Raw genomic sequence first — 15877 nt, forward strand, 5'->3', positions numbered from 1 at the left:
TTTTAAAAATTGAGGTAAATGTGTTTTTTTAATTTTTGTTGTAATTATTATAACAGAGTAGTTTATTTTCCCTAAGAAAATTATGATTTTCTTAGTGATATTAATAATTATTAATTTCTCAATTCGGAATTATAGTGTTAAATGCAATCATAATTTTGGAGGTAAAAATGCTATACTGTGGGAGTCATATAAAAATATTTATGTCATGATATTCTTTTTATTTAAAGACATAAAGTTAAAAAAATAAAGATATAAAGTTATATAGTTTGGAGAAAACATGAATTGAAACATAGTTGCCAAGCTTAAGAAAGTAAAAAAAAATTGCAAACTTTATTTCTTATTATATAATATGTATACACTGACATTATTGAAACATACAAACTTAAATTTTCCTCATTAGTGAGAGTATTGATGTCTTGTAGCTGTATTTAACATTTGAAAGAGTGGTATTCTGAATTGAATCTTTTTATTCTATTGATGTCCTTATTTTTCCTTCCAGTGGAAGTAAAGCTTACATTCATTTTTTTATAGAGATTTTAAGGTCATGTTCAGCTTGCTATGGCTGAAGATATTCATAACATTTTCTTTAAGGCACCGATGAAAATTTAGCCAAGAAGCTTCTAAATAACTGATGGAAAAGAACCAAACAGTGAGAAAAATGTTCTCAAGTATTTCTTGAGATTAGAGTCACTGGACACTCACCTATGGGAGCTGGTGTGTTGTTGGCAATCATGCTTTTCTGACTGGCCACCACCACGCAGAGCAGAGGGAAACAATCCTTGTATGACGGTCGCGCGCTGGCACATCTGTTTCGGAAGTCTGGTGGACGTGCATTCTTTTAAGCAACACACTCTAGCTCTTACACCTGTGTTCGAGTTGCTTGGTTTGCACTCTTACTCATGTGTCCCCAGCCAGTTGGCCTGGAAGTGGCTGGATAGGCCTTTGAGAACTGCTGCTGACCTTAGGGCATGGGGCAGTTTACTGCCTCCCTCCATAAAAGGGAGATAATAGAAATCTGGCTACGCAGAAGCAACCTTAACACAGCTGCTTCACATCAGAGCAGTCTACTCCTGCTGGAAGATGAGCTGCTACAGACAGTTAGGCAGGTTACTGGATCAACATTTTTCTGGATTGCAGCCCTGTCAGGTGCTTCAGGCTTTGCCTCATTTAGCCAGATTTCACCAGAGATTTTTCCTCTGGGTGTTGCACCAGCCTTTGAATTCTGGGGACACGGACTTTGGAACAGTAAAGCTGACTCCCTCAGCATTCCGTCAACTGCAGGTGTTTTTCTGCTGTGCATTTCAAGACATTGCAATAGTAATTGGTATTTGGAGACATTGGTTCATAAAGGCAGGAGGTTATAGCTTAATAGTTAGAAATTTTCAGCTGTGGAGTTAGACCAGTCTGGATGTGAATCCTTCTTTTAACACCTATAAGTGCTATGACTAGTTTTCTCATATGTAAACAGGGATAGTAGTATCTCCTTCACAGGTTGTAAAAAGGTTTGAGCTAGTTAATGAATACAAAGGGCTTAACATAGTATCTGGCAAATAAAAATCCAGTTTGTTCTGGGAAGTTCTAACATATTCTAAAGATTTAACAAATGGTATTCATTGTATGGGACGCCCCTGACTTTTTATCCAAGCTGTTGATTAATCAGAATATTCCATTCCAGATGACATTAATTCTAGTATATATAAATTCTAGTTTCTGAAATCTTGCTATGGTATCCTTTGTTGGAACAATAGTTATCTTAGTCTATTTGGGCTGCTGTAATGAATGTCACAGCCTAGATAGCTTATTAAAAAAAACCCAAATTGATCCTGTGTTCTGGAGGCTAGAAGTTTGAGATGCGGGTGTGAAGTGGGGGGCTCCAGTCTGGGTTGCAGGCTTCTCATATAGCTTCACATGGTGGGAGGGATTGAAGAGCTCTCTGGGGTCTTTTTTATAAGAACACTAATCCCAGGGGATCCCTGGGTGGCGCAGCGGTTTGGCGCCTGCCTTTGGCCCAGGGCGCGATCCTGGAGACCCGGGATCGAATCCCACATCGGGCTCCCGGTGCATGGAGCCTGCTTCTCCCTCTGCCTGTGTCTCTGCCTCTCTCTCTCTCTCTCTCTCTGTGACTATCATAAATAAATAAAAATTAAAAAAAAAAACACTAATCCCATTTACAAGGACGATACCTTAGTTACCTTATCATCTCCCAAAGGCCCCACCTCCTAACATCACATTGGGCATTAGGATTCTACTGTGTGAATTTTGGGGGACACAAACATTCAGATCATAGCAATAGCCTTTTGATATATTTGTAATATATCTCCAGGTTAGGTATAAAGAGACAGGCGGAAGCAAGCAGCATGCTGTTGCTGTTCTACAAGAGTTTGTAACCATTTTTTTTTTTTTTTAAGGCTTGAGTGAGAAGCCAATTAGCTTACTTCTAACATTCTTTCAGCTTTAGATTTTGAAGAAGTGCTTTGATATTATACTGGGCCTGAGGCATCATACTTCTCTTGGGGTTTTCATCATATATAGAGCTTCCACTGATGACCTACCAGTAATTTTATATACATACCTAGTAATATGGGGCTATCATTGTGGTTTATTTTATAGTGAAGAAGTACCTCTTGGGATATCAAAATGTTTTCTGTTTCTAATAAGATATTTTGGCTGGTTACAATCTCTTAATTTTCCTTTGTATTGTATTTCTAAAACCATAGCAGATGTTTTCTCTGCTGGGTAGGTTGGATGATGGAATATGAGCAGACGTTGAATTTTTGAAATAATTGGCTAGTGAGTGACATTAGGAATAGGAAGAAGAGGGGACAGCATCTTTAGATGAGTCTCTTGTTCTAAGTTACTTAATTTTTATAATTTTTGACCTTCAGTTTTTTTCTTTCGGTTATGACTACGGTTTATTTGGAAGGTGCTGTGGCCTAAATGTTTGTGTCTCCCCCCGCCAAAAAAAAATCATATATTGAAATACTTATGCCCACTGTGATGGTTTAGGAGGTGGGGACTTTGGGAAGTGATTAGGTCTTGAGGGTGGAGCCCTCATGAATGGGATTTGTGTTCATATAGGAGAAACTCCACAGAGCCCTCTAGCCTCTTCTACCACATGAGGATACAGAGAGAAGTCAGTGATCTGCAGCCCAGAAGAGTTCTTTTGCCATGACCTGACCACACTGGCACCCCGATCTTGGACTTCCAGTCTCCAGAACTACGAGAAATAAGCTTTTACTGTTCATAAATCACTTAGTCTGTGGCATTTAGTTATAGGAGCCTGAATGGACTAAGACAATAGCAGGTTTTTCATTAATAATTGAATCAGGGGGATCCCTGGGTGTCTCAGTGGTTTGGCGCCTGCCTTTGGCCCAGGGCGCGATCCTGGAGTCCCGGATTGAGTCCCAAGTCGGGCTCCCTGCATGGAGCCTGCTTCTCCCTCCTCCTGTGTCTCTGCCTCTTTCTCTCTCTCTCTGTGTCTATCATAAATAAAAATAAATAAATAAATCTTTAAAAAAATAAAAAAATAAAAAATAAATGAATCAGGATGAGAATTACCAGAACAATTATGGCCAGGTTTCTTAAACTAATGAAATATTTAAAGCGATAATCCAGAAAGTTAAGATTTCAGAGACATTATTAATTGACAGTGAGATTTTCTTTTTTTTTTTTTATTTTTTTTTATTTTTTTATTTTTTATTTTTTTTATTTTTTTTTATTTTTTTGACAGTGAGATTTTCTAGGTTGGCTTGAGTTCGACCATGTACATATTCCACCTATAAATGCTCCATCCTGTTTTGTGTTGCACAGACTGGTCTTAGAAGAGTCAAGGTCTGCTATTTATCCAGATGATTCAAACTCAAAAAACCCCTAATGAGCAAATTATTGAATTGTCTAAAAATACATATGCAGCTAATAGCTACAGCACAAGCCAAGAAACCTTTTTCTTGAAATGTCTGGATAATAACAATACCAATTATCTGTGTATATATGGTGCTTCAAAATTTTCCAAATGCTCTCCACCTACCTTATTTGTAAGTTAGTTTCATTCGATAATAAAAAAGAAGAGATGAGAAATTAGGATACAGAGAGTTTCAGAGTTAAGTCTTACTTTAGGCCACACAGCACATCGATGGAAAGGGACCAAACTTAATTATTTAGGCTGCAGTTCCAGCTCTCTTTGCATTATGTAATCCAGCCCAATAGCGTCTAATAGCCATGTCATTCTCTTTAAGTTAAGCTCCATTTAGGATATGACTGATAAACATATGCATTTGTAGTAGACTTTTAAACCTTGAAGTATTCCCTCAATTAGTCTCTTGCATGGCTGATGCAAAATTCACCATGGAGTCAGCTTGCCTGTCATGTGGAATGTAACGGTGACAAATCACATTCCACACTGCTAGACTTTTCACAGTATATTTAAACTTCATTGGCTGTAGATCTCTTTTTGAGGAAAGGGAATGTGAACAGTACAATAGCAGAACATAAAACATCTGTTAGATTTTCTTGTTGCTAAACAAGTAATTTTAGCACGAATTTTGAGATAAGAAATAGCATGTCAGTAACAAGTTATGGAAGCTAGAGAAGTCAATTACATGAGTAAGCTTCTGAGGGTTGGTTGTATTTACGTACTTAATCTTCTAGATGACCCTTGCATAAAATATATCCCAACGATCTAACTTGACTGTGGCTTTTAATACCACGTACAAAGAAAAGTTTAGGCTAAAAATGAGTGATTGTAACTTACAAATGGTATAATGGGGAAACACACAGAGCCAACATACTGAAGTGTTTTCTATTATTTATACTAAACAGTTATCGAAATTACATAGATGTAGGATATAATGACTCTAAATTATATACCTTCTATAATAGTCTTATTCAGTAACCTTTATCCTCACCATGAATAGATTCTTTTCCAGAAGTGGGATGAGAGTAAGAAAAAGGACCAAAAAAGTTCAGATAGCCTGAATTAGACAGTACTGGGTGTAGCTGACTGCCCCTCTTATTGAGGAAATATGCATTCCTTTTCCTTTGTACTAATAGAGGACATTTGAATGTCTTACTTTCTCCTAACCATCTTTCATCATTCTTGATAATGTAGCTTGTGTTTTGAGTAACCGAGTACCAGATTTTTTCTTCTCCATTAATTCTTTTTAGTGAATTACTGGATGGCAAACTGGTGGAATGTTTGGAAACATGGGTTATGGTAAACAGCTATCATCCCCTATAAGATAGACAAAGAAGCACTTTATTATAATGCTTCTACTACTGTTTGACATGTGCAATTATGAAAGAGTATTTACAAACATGCAAGAGGATAGCAAAACCATTTTATGATCCTTTCCATCCCTTTTGGAAATATATGAATTTGTTTATTCTTTGTACTAGGGAATTTGTAAATAGTTATTCTAAAATAACTTTTGAGGTAAGTAAAAGGTGGATATTCAAGTTTTCAGGCCTTTCTTATAGAAAGATGGAGAGCTGTTAACCAATGTGAGCACAAGTCGTTTCTTCTTTTTTCTTTTTTTTTAAGATTTCATTTATTTATTCATGAGAGACACAGAGAGAGACAGAGATACAGGCAGAGGGAGAAGCAGGCTCCCCATGGGGACTCGATCCCAGGACCCCGGGATCACAACCTGAGCCAAAGACAGACACTCAACCACTGAGCCACCTAAGGCATCTCTCTTCTTTTTTTTCCAATCATGAATCTACACTGTTCAAAAATACATTTATCATGCAAATATCAGAAGACTTATATGTGTGTTTTTAGCTAAATATTTATTACATCAAGTGAATTGTGGAGTTAGCAAATATCTAGAAAAATTGGGCTTGGCAGACAATCAAAACCAGTGTTGGCCAAGTTAAAAAACAAAACCAAAAACCTTAGCCATTCAAACAAGCCAAAAAACACACACTTGATTTAACTCTAATTCAAATTCTAGAGTTCTTTTACCTGATTTCCTCAGGTCTCTTTGCAGAATCAGAATAAGCCTTTTTCTATTTTCATTAAAGACTGTGCTTAAAGAAGATGACAAGTAAGAAGATTTTTAAGAAAGATATTTTGCATATCCAAAAAGAGAAGTTTAAAGACAAAATATAAAACATTCTTGGTACTTAATAATTCCCTCAGAGTACCATGAGTGTGTTTTCACTCAGTCAGTAGGAACATCAAAGAAGCCTGGATTTTAATGAGATAGGTATGTAAGATATCAAACGATTGACAGAATCATTTCCTCATGTGTCAGCCTTCAAAATCCAAGTGGCTGGGGATCTCTGGGTGGCTCAGCGGTTTGGCGCCTGCCCTTGGCCCAGGGCCTGGAGACCCGGGATCGAGTCCCGCATTGGGCTCCTGGCATGGAGCCTGCTTCTCCCTCCTCCTGTGTCTCTGCCTCTCTCTCTCTCTTTCTCTATGTCTATCATGAATAATAATAATAATAAAAATCCAAGTGGTTTCAACACTTTCCTGTGTTCTAACAATGTATGAATGTTGCATGGAAAATGCTTTCATTGCTCCTTATGTCTGTCGGTTATAGGTCAAAGTACTATTTGTGCCATTTGCTGAACTGCCTAGAACATGTTTAGAATTTATATTTAAAAAAAGGTAATCTGAAGACAGTAGTTATCATCAGTATTAACAAAGATTGATAATGTGTCATTTCCTATTGGTATTAACTTAATTTCTCAGGAAATTGAGGGATAAGTGACAAAGGAAAGGAGTTCAGAGTAGATGAGATGTCACTGGGAGTGGACAATAACAAGATTTTAGTAAAAGAAAGGCCTGGCTAACCCTTAGGAGAGGGAGGAGCAGGACTATCGCTACTCCAACCAAAGATCATTGTCATTCAGTGTCAAAATATTTCTAAAGGGATTTTTTTGGCACTTGATTCTGGGTTTATGAAATGGAAACAAGAAAGATCTTAGTTTGGGCTCAGCTCCACCCGCTGTGTGATTATGGACAGATATGTCACTGGAGCTCTCTGGGCTTTGATTTCCTTGCCTATGAAATTAGAGACTTGGATTGAGATCTCTATGGATCTTTCCACCTTTAAAATTCTAGGAGTCTAGAGGAGATTAAAGAGGAGAAAAACACATGGAGATTGTGATCAGTTTTTAAGCAACTGAAAATAATCTTTTGGAAGTAGTGGTCTTTAGAGTTTTCAAGGTGTATCTATAAATACATATATAAGGCGGAGGGAACATTTATCTGTGGAGCACTTGGAAATATTAGCTGTCACTTTCTCCGGGAAGTTTTTCCTAAACACCTGTCCTCCTGCAAACCTTTGGAAGTAGATATTCATTCCCACCTCTATATTTCATCTGCATCTTTTGCATACTTTTATTGTTTTGCGTTGTGTTTATTTAAATGCCTGTTATCTCCTCTAAACTGCTGGTTACTTGTATATAGAACTGTTCTTTGGTGTCTTATTCATCTTTTTTAATCCCAGTATCTCATGTCAACCTGGCATATTAAAAGCACTTAATCAGTATCATTAGAATAAATATTTGGTATACATATCATATCTCAGTGAGTGCACATAATAATCCTATCTCTATGTGAATGAACTCACAGTGGAAACATGACTTCCTCGTACTACTAGTAAATGATGATGCAAAGATTCTCCTTATGGGTCTCTGACTCCAAACTTGAGTTCTTCCCTCTTCTTTCTTTCTTTTTTTTTTTTTTTTAAGATTTTATTTATTTACTTGAGTGAGAGCGAGAGTGAAAGAGTGAGACAGCGAGAGCACGAAGGGAGAGGGAGAAGCACACTCCCTGCAGAGCAGAGAGCCCAGTGCAGGGCTCCATCCCAGGACCTCTAAATCATGACCTGAGCCCAAGGCGAGATGCTTAACTGACTGAGCCACCCAGGCATCCCAATCTTGAGTTCTTCCTACCTGACCACACCACCTTCCACACAGAAAAATGTGAAGGCCTCTAGGCCTTATAGAAAGTCAGAATTTGGTTTATAGCTTGGTAATCATAGGGGGAAATTTAGTCAAATCCAACATTGTTAAACAATGTACCTATTTTATTTCCTTTACTATTTATTTTTTAAAAGATTTTTTATTCATTTATTCATGAGAGAGAGAGAGAGAGAGAGAGGCAGAGACACAGGCAGACAGAGAAGCAGGCTACACACAAGGAACCCAACACAGGACTCGATCCCGGGACTCCAGGATTATGCCCTGGGCCGAAGGCAGGCACCAAACTGCTGAGCCACCCAGGGATCCCCTTTTATTTCCTTTACTATGACTGATGTAGCTGTGTTCCCAAAGGAAACAAAGTTGGTTTAGATGATCATTTTGAATATTTAAAGTTTGAGTGTCATTGATCCTTGCATTTAAAAGAATCATCTCAGCCACAATAGGGAATGTTAGAGACAAAGGGAAAAAATATTGCTTTGTCTCTCTTCTCACTCTGGGCTCCATGATGAGTTCTACAACCATCTATTCTCTTTTCTTTTTGATTTCTGGTTATTTTACAACTTGTTTTTGTTCGTAGGTTATCAGTATTCCTAGACAAAGTCCCAGCATCCCTTCTGACTCCACCACAAATCCTTACTTTAACATTAGCTAGACTTTATTGCTGCTTTTACATTATGTTCATTCCTGTCAGATTGACTCCCTGTTGCCACATTTGCCCATTTGCCACACCTTTTCCAAATATTCTGCATTCTTCTCAAGGTCCTTACTCCACTCTCCTCTTCTTTCATCCCCTTCATCTTCATCTCCAACTTTTGTGGATAGATTTATGATTATAATATAGTAAGAGTTTGAGCTTTGCTTTCTCCATCTTAATATTTCTTTCACTTTTCCATTTTTCTCTGCTTCACTCACATGCCTTCTTCCTCTTGCCCCCTAAATAGTGGAGTTTCCTCAGGTTCTGTCTTACATCATCTCTGTATTTTTCCTTTTGCTATCTCATGCCTTCCATGACTTAAATTATCATCTTTGTAGGAATGATTTTCAAATCTATCTAGATCTGACCTCTCAGATCAATTCCATCCTTATGTTTAAAATTACTATTTGGAAATCTCCACTTACCTGTCTTTTCCTCACTTCAAAGTCAGCTTGGCACTATCTTGACCCTAAATCACCTTTTCCTCACTTCCTGGTTTCTGATAATAAGTAGGTGTTCTTCCTAAATGGTTGCAAGACTCATCATCTGAAGCATAGTTCTGTTCATGTCATTCCCATTGCTGATTCTGTGTTTAAACCTCCTAAGCCTCAGTTTCTCCTCCTTAGTGTGTTGTGTTTGGATTGTGGAGACTAAAGTTTAAACTCATAGGCCAGACATGGTGCCTGGTACATGGTAGGCATTTGCTGTTAGACTTCCACTTATTTAAATGTCTGTGCTGGCTCTATATTGTTTACAAAAAATCAGCCTGATATGCCAACTCTCATCAAATTGTCCCCTGAAATGGCTTAATGGCTTTCCTTTTTTTTTTTTAAAGAAATTGGGAAGAGGGTAGAGAGAGAGGGAGAGAGAGAATGTTAAGAAGGCTCCACCATCCTGAGATCATGACCTGAGCTGAAATCAAGAGATGGACACTTAACCAACTGAGTCATCCAGGTGCCCCTGGCTTTGCATTTTCTTATTTCTGCTTACATTTTTCTTCCTTTACCTGAAAGTTGACCCTTTATCATCTATACCAGTTGAAATCCTAGTTTGAGTACTTTGTCTTCCAAGAAGAGCTCCCTAATGTTCATAGTAGATGTGAATTCCTCTTTCCCCTTCTCAATCCTTTCTCCACCATTTACAAATTCCACTTTTGAAATATAGGTATAAGTAAGGATGATACCTTTCTGTTAGTTTACATTTGTTTCATAAGTTAGCCTTATCTTAACTATTTTTATGACTTTTGCAGTACTCAAGGAGCACCTTCTCCAAAACAGATCCTCAAAAAATATCTATTGAATAGCTTTTAATAGACAATCAGTGTGTTTTGCTTATACTTTCAGATTACCACAGGATTCGGTGGGAAGAACTGATTGTGAAATATGATAGAGTTACGGGTCATGACATTATACAAATATGCTAAAACTATATTTGATTAAATCATGTAATCGTCTGCTAGAGAAAGCATGTATGATTTGCTCACTTTATGTACCATTAGGAGAATGGGACCAGCCTAGACTAAACATTTTTATAATCTTTCATTGACCTTCCTGGAGATAGACTTCTCAGTCTTTGCCATCTCTAATTATTGTAATTTTGTACTTAGAACACATGTGTTATATGGAAATCTCCCTGCCTGCACTACTTCCCCATGTCCTGCTGGCAAGCACTGTAGGTAGTTGTTGAGGTTCCATTTTGCAAAGGCTACAGTTAAACTCAAAGCCATTTTGAAGAGAATTCATGGGTCTACCCAGTCTAAGTGAAGGGGGGAATTAAAGCAATTAAAATATCTTATTCACAAAAACATTTTAAAAACCAATAAAACTCATAATATAACACCATAATTTTTTTAAATTTATTTATGATAGTCACAGAGAGAGAGAGAGAGAGAGAGAGAGAGAGAGAGGCAGAGACACAGGCGGAGGGAGAAGCAGGCTCCATGCACCAGGAGCCTGATGTGGGATTCGATCCCGGGTCTCTAGGATCGCGCCCTGGGCCAAAGGCAGGTGCCAAACCGTTGCGCCACCCAGGGATCCCATATAACACCATAATTATTGAGGACAATCAGAGGAGGGTGTGGGGGTTGGGATGTGAAACATGAAGAGATGAAGAAGAACGCCACCTGGTTTATAATTTCTCAGCTCTTAGTCTGCCTTTCCCTGTGAGATACGGCCTTATGATTACGAGAGCCTTTTATACGAAATTGGAATGGTCTTGGTTAGGAGGAAACACAATTCAGTTCATAACATAGCATAAATCCTATTTTCTATTCCTTTTATAGTACTTATTTGAAATTATTTTGTTTACTCTTTATGTCTGACTTTTTCACTTGAACATACACTTTGTGGAAGCAGAGACTAGATACTATTACTTTTGTATGCTCTGCCTCTAGTAAAGTGCCTTGCACCTGGTTAGTACCTGGTTTTATCACTTACTAGCCATTGTAACTTTGGGCAAATTATTTAACTCCTCTGTGTCAGTTTACTTAGTAAGGTGGAGATCTTATGATTATCAACTTCCTATTATGATTATCATTTTTTAGTGCCTAGAAAAGTATCAGACATAGAAAGTGTCAATAAATGTTAGCCATCGTTCTTACTTTTCCATACATTTGTTGAAAAAGTGAATTAATGAACCATATGTCTTTTAACAACTTCTTAGAAGTTAAATATTTCCTTTTTTAGAACTTAAATATTTCTGAATTGATTTTCATGTGCTAATGTATTCACACACACATATTTTTAAATTCAGAGTGTCACATCCTTCAGTGAACATAGAAACAACCATAAAACCCCCTTGGTGCTAGAAGATTTGACATTCTAATTGCATTTTTAGTGACGTCCTTCTCATTTCTTTGACCGCATGTAATGCGTATCTTTGGTGGGAGTGTCTTTGTGTATTTGTATTGAATGATGTATACTTTTTGTGTGTTTGCAATTGTTTATTCAGAGTTAACTGGAAATAGGAAAACAAGCATGTATATAAGACAAAATGACTCTAGATTCCAGGAGAACTAGAAATCAAAAGCCTAGCTCCAGCAGGAGATGTCAGTTCATGAAATTTGGGGTCCAGAGAGCTGTTGAACAAGGAGCCAAAAGACCTGGTTTAGGAGATCAGTTTAGCTGAGTCCAGGAGCCCAGAAGGCCAGATGAGAGCTACTTCTTTGGATATCTAGCTTGTTCCAGGAGACATGGCTGAAAGCTCAGAGAGCTTGTGATTCTCAGTAGGACTTGGACCAGGAATGTATGTATACCTCTACGGGAGGATGGATATATCTAGATGGAGATTTTTAAATGATCTAATCAATTTAGGAGTACTATGTAATTTAGTATTTTTTAGGGCTGTATAATTCTCTACTTATATATAGAGAGGGTCCCATGTCAGCCTTCATGAATGAACTTATTTTACAAAGATTTTTCTGAAAGTATGCTAAAATATGTTATTTATACAAGCATTCAAGAAATAATGAATTAATAATAATCAGTTATGTTCAGAGAATTTGGAATATATCAGGCACTGTGGTGAGCACTTTAGATGTATTATCACATTTCATCATCCCACATCCATGAGATAGGTAATAGATCATTCTGATTCATTCAGAGAAATTACATTGGCCAGTTTATGGTTAAGGTTACACAGTTTATAAGTAGTAAAGCAGAGTAGAAATTAGATGTTTGCTGACAAACCTCTGCACTCTACTTCTCTTCCAATAGCATTTATTGTTTATGTCTTCTGTGCTGTATCTGCTGAATGGCATATGAAGGTTATAATTTTCAATCTTGGCAACTTTTTTTGTGTGTGTGGTAGGTATTATAATTCCTAATTTTCTAATGTGGATGCTGAGGCTTAGAGAGGTTTGGTTAGGAGTTTCACTTTGGGAGATAGAATCACAAGCAAGAGTTTCAGGGCTTTGAGTGAAAGCAGTAACAGGAAAAATTTTGTCTTATTGTCACAACTCTACTCACAGATGATACATTTTTTATATTTGCAGTCCAGATGTAGTTAAAAAAAAAAACAATAACAACACAGTGCAGTTACTATAAGTAGAAGGAGGGAGGGGGGGTCTCTGGATTAAACAGTGGTAAATATCAGTTTTATTCAGTGTGAAGCAGAGAAGCTTCCACACAGAAATACTTCCAACACTAATACAGCATCTGTGTCTCTGAAGCCAGTTATTTCTCACATTGAACAGCTTCTTATTTGGACGGTGCTGGCACTAAACACCATGACAGGAATGATTCTTGGCAACACCTTTTGACAGGAATGAGATGGCAAAAAAAAAAAAAAAAAAAAAAAGTGCATATGTAAAACAGACATTTGGCAGACGGACTATCCAATTTTTAACATCCCTGCAAATTCACCCTCATTAAAAGTAAGAGTTGAGACATATAACTTTCCCCTTCATTTCTCCTAGGATAATCTCTAAATTCCCACGTTGAATAGAAAATGCTAAAATATCAACATCTCTATGAATCACTCCCATACCCCAATAAACCCTGAAATTCAACCTCAGAATTCTGTAGTTACAGGCCCACTACAAGTGTGTTTCTTTTAACACATGACAGTATCCATGCACACTAATGATTCATGTTCATTCTCTCTAGAGGTTGTAAATAATCCTGCACAATATATGTGGCTTTAAAAAAAAAATATATATATATATATATAACTGCAGGAGTAGACAGAAAGTTTTAGGAAAAACCCGTATCTGCTTCACAACCCTCTCCCTGCAAGGAATTCTTTATCTTGAATCTGATTAGTGGACCCAAGATAAGTAAAACCCAAGTGTGTTTGCTCTTAATTAAAGCTCTTTTTATGGTGTACCCAGAGGCACCACTAATGTGTGCTAACCAGATGAAATGAATGGAAAACACTTAGGTTAACTTCCCCCCAAATTTATCTGTGCATTTTTGTTTCAAGAAATTGGTATTAGGAATGTAAACAGGAATCCTTAACACTTAGGAGAAAGTAGGTATGTATGTCAGTCATTCTCATGAATTGTGTTTCCATAGCAGGGAGTTTACAAAGAAAGTACCCTATGGATTGGGAGTGAGGGAAGGAATAAGACAATGACCTCACCTACAAAGAAATGAGGGGTATGCCTCTTACCCCTGAATTTTTTTTAGCACTCTCTCAGTTCTCCTAACTTCCTTGTCATCAAAACATGTGGCTTATGTTCTCAAGTAGATTATAAATTCTGATTCATGTTTGTTGTGTGAATAAATAAAAAAAAAGAAAAATGTTAGTACTTATCACGGAAAATAGGACACCTCAGCAGGATCTCATAAAACTTGAAAACAAAGGCTTCACTTTGCTCTTTAGATTTAGGAACAAATGGAGGGGGAAGAGCTGTTTGTCTAGATTTAGTTTCAAGAACAGTAAAACAAACACAAATAAGCAAATTTTCCAGCATTGGCGCTCTAGATTCCGTATCCAACCCTCTTCTTCTATTTTTATAAACTATCTGTGGATTTTATAACCTATGTAGATTTTAACTTCTCAGATTCTTACTTTTCTTATCTATATTAAAATTAGATAACTTTTAGACATTGTGCAAAGCTCATCACATATTATTCCTTTAAATCTTCACAATATACCTTGAAATAGATATTATTTTCTATTATGCAAATGAGGAAACAGGTTTAGGGAGGCAAAGTAATTTGTCCAAATTGATACAACTAGTCGAACATCAGACTTGTGACATTCTGATATAACACCCAAGCATTTAGCCCCACATGATTGGTTGTAAGGATTGTCTAAGATAAGATTCAACAAATATTTAGGAATGCTTCTGCAATGTGCTGTGTACTGTTCTATTCATTTAAGGTATAACAATGAGTAATAAAGACAAAGTCCATGGACTTATGAAAACCATATTACAATGAGGAAAACACATTTTAAGAATTTAGTGTTCTAAGTAGTTATGACTGCTAAGAAGAAAAATGAAGCAAGGTAAGGACTAGATAGTGATAGAGATGGGATGACTATTTCAAAGTTTCTCTGATAAAGTGACATTTGAACAGACACGGGTAAATGAAGAAGCAAGATACATAGAAATAAGTGGGAAGAATGTTTCAAGCAGAGAGAAAAGTTAGTGCAAATCCTTGACATATTCAGGAACATGAAGGCATTCTGTTTGGCTAGAGAAGAGTGAGCCAGAAGGAAAATACTGCAGGATAAAATCAGAGGAATAGGAGTAACATCATGAAAGGCCTTGTAGACCATAGTAAGAACTTCCGATTTTATCCTGGATGAGATGGGAAGCCATTATAGGATGTTTAAGCAAAGGAGTAACAGTACCTGGTGTAAATTTTAAAATAAGGTACACTCTGGTTGTTTATTAGATTTTAGGGTAAATTATTAGACTGAAATCAGATTGAAGGTTAGAAGTAATCAAACTTGCCTTGATTGGATGTGGCTGGGAGTGGTAGGGAGGTTGTCAAAAAAGCTTTTGACGTGAGTAACTGGAAAAAAATGGAGTTGCCATTTATAGAGTTAAGGAAAGGTGGAGGTAGTAGGTAGAAATAGGAAAATACGAATTCAGATTGGGAAATGTTATATATGAGATACCTACTAAGCATCCAAATGGAAATGTCCAGTGGGCAATTGGAATATGAATCTGGAAATCAAAGAGGAGGCTGCTGTTAGAGAAATACATTTAAGAGCTGTTAGCCTATATTGGTATTTAAAGCATAGAACTGGGTAAGATTACTGGAAAGTGAGGTTAGCTAAAGGATGGAGAAATCTGAGGCCAAGGGTATTCTAGTAAAAGAGGTTCTGGAAGATACCAGAAGAGAAGACTGAAGAGAAGAACTGAGAGAATAGAAGGAACACAGTGTTGGTATGGTTGCCAAGTGAAGAAAATGATTCAAAAAGGAAGAAGTGATAATTTGTGTCACACACCGCTTATAGGACAAATAAGATGAGGATTGGATTTGGCAATGAGGAGGTCATTGGTGATCTTGACAAAAGCGGTTTCAAAGAGGTGTTGGAAAGAAAACCTTTATGAGTGTGATTTTGAAGGAGGATAGAAGAAAAGAAAGTGCAGACAATGAGTATCAACATGATTTTGAAATTTATTTATTTATTTATTTATTTATTTATTTATTATGATAGTCACAGAGAGAGAGAGAGAGAGGCAGAGACACAGGCAGAGGGAGAAGCAGGCTCCATGCACCGGGAGCCCGACGTGGGATTCCATCCCGGGTCTCCAGGATCGTGCCCTGGGCCAAAGGCAGGCGCCAAACCGCT

The sequence above is a fragment of the Vulpes vulpes genome, chromosome 3 (genome assembly GCF_048418805.1).
Source record: "Vulpes vulpes isolate BD-2025 chromosome 3, VulVul3, whole genome shotgun sequence".
Classification (NCBI taxonomy): Eukaryota; Metazoa; Chordata; class Mammalia; order Carnivora; family Canidae; genus Vulpes; species Vulpes vulpes.